At 38.2% G+C, this 12,983-nt stretch overlaps 1 protein-coding gene across 3 annotated transcripts in view; it reads right to left on the bottom strand.

Moving 5' to 3' along the window:
• dtx1 (deltex 1, E3 ubiquitin ligase) overlaps positions 1-12,983 on the bottom strand; it is a 92,675-nt gene that overhangs the window by 21,000 nt on the left and 58,692 nt on the right. The window lies entirely within an intron of this gene.

Below are 12,983 nucleotides of genomic sequence, written 5' to 3'. Positions count from 1 at the left end.
GAGGAACAGAGACCAGGATTATGTGGCTCCAGCTCTGGACAGACTGAAGTAAATCCAACAAAGTACAGAGATAAAATGCTGTGATAAAAATCCTGTCAGGATGTCAAACTCACAGGTGTGAAACAGTTGTAGTTTGATTTTTGGAGCACTGGGAAGATTTTTTTTAGCTTTGAGTAAAGGCTACAGCAGGGGATTTCACACCTTTGACCACAGCAGGCATGGGGATTCACTGTTGAACTCACCTGCTGCAATCAGCACCTGTGCCAAGGACTAACAAGTCAATACTTCACAGCCTCCTGCTGGAAATCACAGTGCAGAAAGCAATAGCTCCAGATAGAAAACAGTGACTGTTTTCACTGCTGAGGAGGATGTGGAAGGCCAGGAAAGGGACATATGAGAGGAAATCAGGAGCAAAAAGTTCAACTGATATTGACACTGACTGAGCAAATAGATTGCCAAAAGTATTCGCTCACCTGCCTTGACTCGCATATGAACTTAAGTGACATCCCATTCTTAATCCATAGGGTTTAATTTGATGTTGGTCCACCCTTTGCAGCTATAACAGCTTCAACTCTACTGGGAAGGCTTTCCACAAGGTTTAGGAGTGTGTTTATGGGAATTTTTGACCATTCTTCCAGAAGCACATTTGTGAGGTCACATACTGATATTGGACAAGAAGGCCTGGCTCTAAGTCTCCACTCTGATTCATCCCAAAGGTGTTCTATAAGGTTGAGGTCAGGACTCTGTGCAGGCCAGTCAACACCAAACTCTCTCATCCATGTCTTTATGGACCTTGCTTTGTGCACTGGTGCACTGTCATGTTGGAACAGGAAGGGGCCATCCCCAAACTGTTACTACAAAGTTGGGAGCATGGAATTGTCCAAAATCTCTTGGTATGCTGAAGCATTCAGAGTTCCTTTCACTAGAGCTAAGGGGCCAAGCGCAGCTCCTGAAAAATAACCCCACACCATAATCCCCCTTCCACCAAACTTTACACTTGGCACAATGCAGTCAGACAAGTACTGTTCTCCTGGCAACCACCAAACCCAGACTCTCCACTGGGTTCTCGTGTCTCCACTGCTCCACTGAGTCCAGTGGCGGCATGCTTTACACCACTGCATCCCACACTTTGCATTGCACTTGGTGATGTATGGCTTGGATGCAGCTGCTTGGCCATGGAAACCCATTCCATGAAGCTCTCTACGCACTGTTGTTGAGCTGATCTGAAGGCCACATGAAGTATGGAGGTCTGTAGCGATTGACTCTGCAGAAAGTTGGTGACCTCTGCGCACTATGTGCCTCAGCATCCGCTGACCCCGCTCCGTCATTTTACGTGGCCTCCCACTTCATGGCTGAGTTGCTGTCATTCCCAATTGCTTCCACTTTGTTATAATACCACTGACAGTTGACTGTGGAATATTTAGGAGTGAGGAAATTTCATGACTGGACTTGTTGCACAGGTGGCATCCTATCACAGTACCACGCTGGAAATTTACTGAGCTCCTGAGAGCGACCCATTCTTTCACAAATGTTTGTAGAAAGTCTGCATGCCTAGGTGCTTAATTTTATACACCTGTGGCCATGGAAGTGATTGGAACATCTGATTTCAATTATTTGAATGAGTGAGTGAATACTTCCATGGTTTCCAAAAATAACTTAAAATGTAATCATCTGACCACAGAACAGTTGTCAATTTTGCCTCAGTCCATTTTAAATGAGCTTTAGCCCAGAGAAAATGATGGTGTCTCTGGATCGTGTTCACATATGGCTTTTTCTTTGCATGATACAGCTTTAACTAGTGTTTGTGGATGGGATGACCAGCTGCATTTGGCCACCCTAGGGTCTGAAGATCACAAGCTTCCAAAAGTGACCTTCAGCCTTGTCTCTTTTGCACACAGATTTCACCAGATTCTTCACATCTATTGATGGTATTATGTACTATAGATGGTGGCATCAAAACACAAAGTTTTCATTGAGGAACATTTTTTCTTATATTGTTCCTCAACTTTTAGATGCAGTTTTTGCAGATTTGAGAACCTCTGCCCATCTTTACTTCTGAGAGACTCTGCCTCTCTAAAATGCTCCCTTCTTAACCCCATCATGTTACTGAGCTGTTGCCAATTAACCTAAATAGTTGCAAAATGCTCCTCCAGTGGTTTTTTTTAATTTTTATTAGTACCACTTATTTTTCCAGCCTTTTGCTGTCCCGTCCATGAAATGGTAAAATGTCTCAGTTTCAACATCTGATATGCTGTTTAAATTCTATGGAGAATAAATTATGTGTTTATGAGATTCTGTTTGTTTACACTTTACACAACAAGCCAACTTTTTTGGAATTGGGGTTGTATTATAGCCACTCATTTTTTCTTATTCTCATTCTAAATATGTACCTCAATCATTAAAAGTCGTTTTAAACTCAGACCTCATATTCAGTGCACATCTATACTGGCTAAATCTTGAGGCCCCTTGGAGCACACCAGACCGCTGCCTCATGATGGAACTACTGAGACTAATAAGATGCTGCTCAGTGAAAGAGTCCCCTTTTCATTTAAACATGCACTTAGGCCTAAATCAAATCAAAAGTCACTGTAAACATGAGATCAATTCATGAGTGTATGTATAATATATAATTTAGGGTATTCACAGAGAGTGTGTGATCCTACTAATAGTTTACATTAACAACACAATAGCCCTTAAAACCATCTTAGTGTGTTCTCTGCACTAATTGCACACTCCTATAAGCACTCGAAGCAGAAGATCTGTCAACATTACATTAATTAGTCTTGCCTTTTCATCTTTACTGCTCTCCAATTCCAGCAAAGATCGCACTATTAGCCAGAAAGCATACTGCATGTTTAATTTACAGTACAGTGTTAATGAAAAAGCTGCATGCCACTGCAGAAACAACCGACCACAGCCACTGATGATCATTATCTGCTACACTAGAGAAACAAGCCAACACTGATCTGCTCTGTGTTTACTGACAGAGATACATCCACACCTTGCAAACAATTTTTTCCATCACTCTGCACCTCATTATTTCAGCAAAACCTGAGATTTCTTTTCCATGCGGCACTAAATTACTGTTGCACAGAGCAGCCAGCCGACCTGGAGCTCTGCAGGCTGATAGATTCTCTACTTCTCTCCTTGTTATTTCAGAAAGCTGCATCCCTGCAGGCACTGACCCTGTCCGTCCTGGCGGAGCCTCGAGCACTGAGGGGTTTAGACACATGCCACGTCCTCGCACTCTGCTGACAGTCCTTAATGGTACATGACTTTTAGGGTTTAACTCGGGCTTCAACTCTTCATTTGTTACACCTTGTTACCTAGATTGTACTGTCACTGCATCATCTATCTAAAAAATAATACGTTTATTATAATCAAAGGTTATAACTTCTATTTTCTATGACACAAAATAATAATTAAGAAAGTTTCCAAAAGGTCTGGGATAAATATTAATATGGCTATATTATTATCTTAATGTGTGATACAATGATCATATTGCTGGTGCCAAATAAATGAAGCTCAGCATCAGTTTATGCAGGACAAAGTAGTCATAAACCCAACTGTGATCAGCTAACGGCCAGCTGATCCCAATTATTGCCTTCCAGCTCCCACAGCCAATCACAGCTCTTTCTCTCAACACAGCGGTGCATCTAAATATGTTGAGTTCTCACTCATCCCTGCTTGCATTAATGCTTATGTACCATGCTGCTACTGTTGGCAAAGCTCCTCCAGCCTCCTCCTTCATAGCACAAAGCTTGTTGCACCCTCATATTGAGATTTGTACTACTTTGGATTAATTGCTTTTGAACTAATTTTATTGTATTCAGTACACATTGTCATTTATGGATCCATCCGTATGGGGTATGACAAGAGTGTGCCTGAATAAACTTAGTTTCTTTTTTAAAGGCACTCCAGACAGATTTTCCTGACAGTTTAACTCAGAATATCGCAACTCCACAACTCCTAACAGTGCTGCTTATAGACGAGGGTAATATGAACAAAGCTTAACAGGCTGAAGAAGACTTCAGGAGAGAAGGGTACAATGGGTAATGCCAGTAGAAAAAAAGATTTTTAGGAAGGATGCATGATGACAGGTGAAACATGCACCAAACTCCTGAGGATAAATACATTACTCCTGTGCTTCACCTTTTAAGAGGCACTTTATATTCTTAAGTTAATTAGACAAGGTGATGTATTGTTACATAATGTCATGGATTTATCAGTCATCCCCATATCTTTGTTTCATGATGCATTAAGCCATGTCTGCATATTTCATCGTTTCGTGCATGTTGTATCATATTGTATTGTATCGTCTCTTGTCATATCATATCTTATTGTATCGTATCTTGTCTTATCGTATTGTATCATATTGTGTTGAATCTTATCTTATTGCATCATATCTTATCTATCGTATTGTATCGTATTGTATCTTATTGTATCGTATCTTATCTTATCTTTTATCGTGTCATATCTTATCGTGTCATATCTTATATTATCAAATTGAATCGTATCTTATCTTATCATATCATATCTTATGTATCGTGTCATATCTTATCATATCTTATCGTATCATATCTTAGGTATCATATCTTATCGTATCATATCTTAGGTATCGTATCTTATCGTATCATATCTTAGGTATCGTATCTTATTGTATCATATCTTAGGTATCGTATCTTATCGTATCATATCTTATGTATCGTATCTTATCTTATTGTATCATATCTTATCTTATTGTATCATATTGTATCGTATCTTATCTTATATATCTTATGTATTGTATCATATCTTATTGTATCTTACTGTATTGTATCCTATCGTATCTGCTTGTATCATATTGTATCATATCTTACTGTATCGTATCTTATTGTATCACATCTTATGTATCCTATTTTAGCGTATTATATCTTACGTATCATATTTTATTGTATCATAGTGTATCGTATCTTATCGTATCTTTTTATTGTATCAAATCTTATGTATTGTATCTTATCTTATCCTATCTTATCATATTGTATTATATCTTATCTTATCGTATCTTATTGTATTGCATCTTACTGTATCATATCTGATGTATTATATTGTATCTTATTGTATCAATTTGTATTGTATCTTATCGCATCTTATTCTATCATATCTTATGTATCCCATCGTATCTTATCTTATCCTATCTTATCATATCATATCATATATTATCTTATCGTATCATATTGTATCATATTGTATCGTATCTTATATCATATCATATCTTATGTATCATATCGTATCGTATGTCATACCTTATCATGTCGTACCTTATCATATCTTATCATGTTGTATCGTAGCAATTCTTTGGTGTTGTCTTCTCCTCTCTTCCCAATAATTCATGACTTTCCATAGCTGTCCTACTAAGAATGAATGAGCTATACAAAAAAGTTAATATATTAAGTGAGTTATCACAGTCATAAAAGTAATGCTGGAAATTCTGTGAGTTTTGTTGTCACATATAATAGTGATATTTCCACATGTCCCATGTTTAAAGACAGCAAGATGTTTTTGAATCTTTTTAAGTATTTACAGTACAAGATCAGCAAGACAAGAGATGGACCATTTTCTCTGCAGAGCTCACAAAAATTAACACAAAATTTAAGATTCTCACAGTAATGTTAACTCTAGGTAGGTCTCTTTGGTCAGAGAGAGTGTAAGTCTGCTTGGCTGTACTCATGAAGACAGGAATCATTAATTCATGCTGTTTACTCTCACAAAACCACTCTGTTATGTTACTTCCTGATATCTAACAGTGGCTGGTACGCCGAGCAAATTTACCTACTGCTCAAAAGTACCTGCATTTGGCTAGTGGCTGGGGCCAATTTCCCACCCTGTTCCATATGCAGATATTTACAAATGAATTTTAGCCCAAATTTTAAATGTAGTTCAGACCTAAAACTCCAGTCCTGAAAACACACAATTTAAAGTTTAAAACTGAACAAATTTCAGTCTTTAAAACAAAATTTCAAGTGTAAGAAATGATGATGAATAAAGAAAAAGAATTCAGCTGACATAGTTCTGTTGGTCCAGCCTAAAACTTCATAATCAGCTGATATATAGCCAAAACAGATCTGCCAATATTGAAATCAAGCCAATAATATTATTCATCCCTAGTGATGAGTCATCATATTTTGCCTTACAACAGTTCAATGATCTCAGGATCTCTGTGTTTTGATACTGATGTTATTATGGGCCAGAAAATAAGAATGATACTGTATCATATTTGATGGTATTATACTGTATATCCTATATTATATTGTTTATGACATCATGTAGTATCCTATGAAAGTACATTGTACTGTACAGTTTTGTTTTGTATTGAGTTAACCTGTATTTCCCATCATACTATACTGTATGTCTGAAACTGAACACCTGACTTTCTTGGCTTGCGCTCTGGCCTTAAGAGAAATTTTCTTCAGTGTGAGCACGAGCAGACCTCTCACCTCTCTCCGTCCCATCCCAACACTTGAGCTTAGCACTTAAATTTTGACGACAAATGTCCGGCGAACCTTGCTGACTCTCTTCACCTCTGCCAGCTCTTATTCTGCTCCTCTTTCTGGCCTGTTTACTCCTTTCTCCTGTTTACTGTCTATCTTCTCTTAGGACAAGCAAACCTTTCATACAGGATGGCAGTGTGTCCTTAAGCTATAGATTTTTCCTGTGATTGCACTTTCACACCCAAGGGTTTGACCTAAACTCAATGCAATGAAATAATAGATCGAGCCCTGTTTACATATCTGACATGTTAACACCATATTAATTATGGCTCCTGTCAGGTCAGAACACTGAAGTCACTATCCCTCCTCAATCTCCTGCTCACCATCCTTCCTTCCTTTCCTAAGGGAATTTCCAGCCTGCCCTGAGGACTTAATCAGACTCAAAATGATGTGATTCCCCAAATAGAGATCCCACATTAGGCCTGGTTAGGAAAGTGCTGACGGAGGACTAATACCTCCTCATCTGTTTATTATGCACAATAAAGACAGTGATGGGGGGAATGTAGAGAGGGAACTCCAGGAGAGCTTTGCTGCATATTGATGCGTGCAGCAGGAGGCAGGAGCAAATCCCACCTCCCGATGCACTGATGGGGGGTAGTTAAAGCTCGGTTAACGATGCGTCTGAAATGCCCCCCCAAAGACGCAATAACGACACCAAGGATTTCCAAGTTGCATCAGTCCAGTCCAGATGAGCTGTCATGATTTATTCATTAACTTCAATATTAATTTTTATCTTGCAGTGAGAGCCAGAGTGGAGCTGAGCAGAGCAGCAGCGTGCACAGGGATAATGATCTCTGCACTCGACACACAGGCCTGCAGTCAAAAGTGAGACGAGCAGTCTTAAACACAAGGAGCTCGTAAACAAAACTGATGGCAGAGTGAAAGGCAAGCTTACGCATTCAAACTCCTTTCTTTTGTCTAAAGTGGAGCAGACTTTCTGTGCCTGTCAGGCCTAAATTACTGTAAAACTGCCTCTATGTATGTCTGCAAACTTTGAGAGTAGATCTGAACAGTGTAATTAAAAACAAAAGTCTCACTTGCTGCGTAAAGTATAAAAATCTTAAATACAATTTAAAAATGTTGGTAGTATGATGGTTAAATAAAGCTGAAGATCTGAAACTGTAGATAGCACCTTGATTGAAACATGACTGAAAACATCATCATATCAACACTGTCTAGTTTGATTTATATAGTGTGGCGATACCCTCAAATCATGATACAATTTTAATCACAATGCTATGCTCACAATGTAATTTTGTCATAACTTTCTGTGGTGTTCTTATTTTTCTTAGAGAAGAGATTGAGTTCATTTATGATATTTATGAATATCCTTTCTCTAATTTTTATGCTACTTCCTCAGCTACTCACGCCAATCAAGAGAGGCCAAAAGGCAGTATCAAAAAATAAATAACAGTATATTTTTTGTCTAATTGTCCATTGTCCTTTGTTTTGAATTTTATTGTTCCAAAAGATATTCTTCTATTCATATGTTAAATCTTTTTTAATGGTTTCTGTGCAGTGTATTGTCATGTTGAGTGATATGCCCTAAAATTAAATCTCTGATTTTTTTCACACCAAACCAGTGTTTCTATTAGCCAGTGTTTACCATTTTTTGGAGATTTCACAGGCGGATGTCCAGCAGATGATAACGTTAAAAGGCTAAAATATCCGACTGAAAAATATGCTAATTATAATAGAGAATAATTAATTATTATGTATTGTGTTACCTAGAAGAGAAGTTGTAAAAATCCTTTAAACTCAAAGAAATTCTACTATGACCTACTGTGGTTGTTGCCCACACCGATGAAATCGGCAGGGGGTTATGTAAAGGGTTCCGTATCTTTGTTTGTTTGTTTGTTTGTATGTGTACAAGATAACTCCAGAACGGAAAGTCGGATCTTCACCAAACTTTCAGGGAATGTTGGGATAGTGACAGGGAAGAATTTATTAGATTTTGGTGATGATCCATGCACCCGTTTGGTTTTTCTCTGACTTCGAAATTTTGAACACCATAGTAATCAATGGGAGCGTCAGTTCCTTGGTGGTGCTGCTTAGGTGTGGGTCTGCCGCCTCAGACAGCCATTCTAGTTTATATATGTAACACAGTGCAGCTCAGTGGTATGGAAGGATTAGTCATCACTGCAAGAAATAAAGAAGCTGAAACAAAGGGAACTACAGATAGCTGAGCAGCATAAACACATATGCAGCAGCTGTGACGAGGACAGGCCTAGGCCGAACAGAGAGTTGTAGTGGACTTCGATGAGTGAGTAAATCTACCTATGACCAATTTTCTGAAGAAGTGGAACTACATTCAACACAGAATCCTATCATGCAGAAAGGCATGGATCATTAGGGCTGATGGTGAGAGCATCCCACTTCCCCTAGGGCATCCTGACTAATCAGCAGCAGCAATTGAGAAGAGCCTTCAATAAGAGGAGGACAGTACTGAACTATCTACTGAGGATGCTTTTGTCTTTCTACAGGACTACTCCAAATAAACCATGAGGTGGTTACAGTTGAGATCATCAGTTGATGAAGACAAATATGGGACAATTGACGGTAAGACTGGTGTTTTAAGTGTACTGTGTCTGTTTTCAGTGGAGGATGTTATTTGGCTGTTGTAAGCTGTTAAGGAATGAAGTAGCAAATGTGCTAACAGGCTAACTTGTGAAGCTGAGTGCTGTTGTTTATGTATTAAACTTAGGTGTATATTGTACAACTGACTACACACGAGTGCAAGGAAAGCTCAGTTTTCTTTGCTTGTTTAAACAACTCGCACAAAGACAAATAAAATGCTGTATTTCCGCAGATATTTCAAAGGTCTGGTCATGTGTAACATGTGTAAACAAGCAAGCTGTAATTACCGGGTAACAATAAGTTAGAAAAAGTGTCCTCACTCCCACTTAAGCACAGACTTGACGCTGTATCACAGTGTATCTGTTTTACATGTTTTATTAGTAGTCGTTCTAAATTGTTAGAATTCTTGAGGACTGTCGATCATTTTGGCCAGAAACAAATAAAAAAGTCTAGCTAGATACTCTGCACCAAACTAGATTTATTTTTTTAATCATTTTTTGAAAAAATAAAAACTAAATATCTCAAAAGTTTTCCCTTTTTAATAAAAAACATTTAACAAAAATTGAATGAATTTCCCATTAAGTGTGAAAGTAAAAGCTTTGACAATGAAAGTTCACTGTGTGGTTTCAGGAGAGTGGAGGTTATTTACATTATCACTCAGCTTAAGAAACAGACTGAAATAAATAATAATATCTCTATGTGAAGTAAACCAGAAGAATATTGATCATTTTTTGTATTTGTATTTACTGTTATCTTTTCTACTGGATCAGTCAGATGAGATGTTTAACAGCATGCAGACTAAAGAGTGTTCAATGGGAAAGATTCTGAGTGATCTGATTAATTATTAAAAGTTAGCAGGATGTTTTTCTGTTCATATACACTGGTTATACATGAGCAGGGTGTAAATAAAAGATGTATCATTTTGTTCACAGGGGTCACCAAAACCAACACAAAGTTTCTTACAGTAGCTTGATCTTCTGGTATAATCGTAGTGAAGTTCAAGAGAAAACAGGTTTTCATTTTCCAAAATCTCATTTTTCCAAGATATGATTAATCAGTGAAACTGATTCATTGCCGAGGCCTGGGTCATTGTATTTACAGCAGTGTATTATGTAGACATTCACAAACCACAATGAAAGAGGGAATAAGACGATGCAGAAGACCAAGGTCAGTTTAGGGAAGGTCCTTTTCTATTCCAACATGACTGTGCCCCAGTGCACAAAGCAAGGACTAAAGACATGGTTTAACAAGTTTGGTGTGGAAGAACTTGACTGGCCCGCACAGAGACCTGATCTCAACCCCATTAAGCACCTTTGGGTAGGGATGCACCGATCCACTTTTTTTTTCAGCTCCGATTCCGATATACAGTGCTTAACAAATTTATTAGACCACCTGTCATATTTGTCTCAGAGACCATCCAGCATCATGAAGTGCTTAAATGCAGACTCTTTCATTTTCAGTGAGCTCTCCATGTTTTACCATTTTGAACAGGAATGAGGAATTTCAAACTGAATTCACCCATATTTGAGCCGGCTCACTGGGCTTCTCTGAGAAGTCAGAAATTAATCAGGCATAACATTCAACCACTAAAACTCATTTTTCTGTTCAGGAATGCAAGTAAATAACTATAATTTGACATATGAATCAAGAAATATTAATGTGCTTTACTATTTTTTCAGTTTTTTTGTAAATTAGTAAATTTAAAAATTCATGGATAACAATAATAATTATATTTTTGCATAAAAAAATATAATTTTGGTTAAAGTGCTTCAACATATTGGTGTATTAACCATTGCAGAAACATAAAAAATTATTTTGGTAATTACCAATGCTGTTCATTTTACACACACACACACACACACATATATATACATATATATATATATATATATATATATATTTTTTTTTTTTTTTTTTTTTTTAAACAATTATTTATTTGTTGGTATAATGTGTGAGGTTACATGAGGCTGTAGTAAATCACCCAGCTTGTCTTATTAAAAAGAAAAAAAAAATACAAAAATGAATTGAATTTAAATGTACGTCCATATCGGACCTGATATCACTATTGGATCAGATCGGTTCCATCCCTACCTTTGGGATGAAATAGAATGGAGATTGCAAGCCAGAACCTCTCGTCCAACATCAGTGCCTGTTCTCATAAATGCTCTGCGGCATGAATGGGCACAGGTTCCCACAGAAACCCTCCAAAATCTTGTGGAAAGCCTTTCAAGAAGAGTGGAGGCTGTTACAGCTGCAAAACAGGGGAGGCAGCTCCTTATTAGTGCATGAATTTGAATACAAAGTCATTAGAGGCCCTATTGGCAAAACGATCAGGTGTCCAAATACTTTGGTCCATATAGCTCTAGTGCAGCTGTCGAGGGTGTAAAGTGGATGTCTTAAAGTAGATGCCTTAAATGGGGAATCCTCCTTAAACAGTATAATCTATTTCAGCTCAGCTTGTGCGGTCAATGCAAGTGATGCAACGTGTAGCTTTCATAGAATACTACCCCTGAATTTGGATACAGCTGAATGTTCTAGCTAATAAAATTAAAGGCACGGCTGCTTTTCTCTATCTTCGGGACATTTTTCAAAATTTTCTGCAGATTAAACAACTAAAAATGAGAATTAAAATGATCTTTAGTTGCAGCCAAGCAACAACCCACAGAATCTTCCTGTTTCAGTGTGACTGCTGTGCGAGCTCAATAATTCAAATAAATCTATAGCAGCCTGCTTGACCTCATTTCAGGCGTTCAGTTTGTATGTGGTCACATGGGCAGTGTGTTAGCAGGTGGAGATAGCGGGCCATGTCATCCCTGTAATGAGATGAATTGTTGTGTTTACAGAAACCAGCAGATGGTGCCACTTCTGATATTTGAGCATGTGAGCTACATGTATGAACCAACACAGCCCTCCTACCACCAATAAAGCCAACTACAAGTGGTTACTTGAGACACAGATAAATATTCAAACAGCAGACTTTATCTGTAATTATGCTATGCTTAAAAAATCTACTACTGATTAATTATATATGAAAGTATTTTGATATATGAAAGAACTGGAGAAATACACTTGCATTTGTGAATGTATAGCTCCTGTGTTAGCACATTTAAATAAGCCTCCCTGTGCCAAACATCTTCAATGCACCCAGCAGAGATATATAATGGGTGTAGGTGTGTGAAAAACAGATCTGATGTTTTACTTTCTGTGTGGGTTCCTCTCTTATCTGTCTGCAGTGCGCTTGTGGGAAATTTACGAGGGGGAGTTCACATTTCAGTTTGGGCTGCGTACATGTGTTTGTGTTTGCGAGCTCTTGTGGCCGTACTGCATGTATGCTAACCACACTCATCCTGTATGTCGAGCCACTCGCCTGGGAACTGATGCACTCCACCTCACCCCCTCTCTCTTCCTCTCTTGCTTTCTCTCTGCAAGACTAAAAAAAAAAGTTTGCACCATAAGGTGTAAAAGCCATCGTCTAAGATTCACACAGCTTAGCTTTCATTGAATTCTTAAAAACAAAAGATCCTCTGAGTTGCTCTTCCTATGCTGGTTTTTTCTATCGGAACGGCGTTCAGTGATGAGCAAAAGTCAACCATGTCTCCTTTCAGTGACACAGAATTAGGCCAGAGAAAGTGAAAGAGTGCCGGGGTGAAGGACGGTAATAATCAAAATTGCAGTAAGTGTGTCTGCCCCCATGAGCAGAGCGAATAAAATGGAATCAAATTAGATCAGGAGAGGGTTTATTTTAGTAAAAGAAAGCAGGATAGAAGGGGGACTGAAGTATCGGTTACAACGCTAGACGCGCTTCTTTTTTCCCTGGCTCCTTTCGCTGAATCGCTCTGAGGTCACAGCGCTCTGCTGAAGCTCCCATTTTTCCTT

The sequence above is a fragment of the Cheilinus undulatus genome, linkage group 5 (assembly GCF_018320785.1).
Source record: "Cheilinus undulatus linkage group 5, ASM1832078v1, whole genome shotgun sequence".
NCBI lineage: Eukaryota > Metazoa > Chordata > Actinopteri > Labriformes > Labridae > Cheilinus > Cheilinus undulatus.
This window is presented reverse-complemented; position numbering and strand designations above follow the sequence as displayed.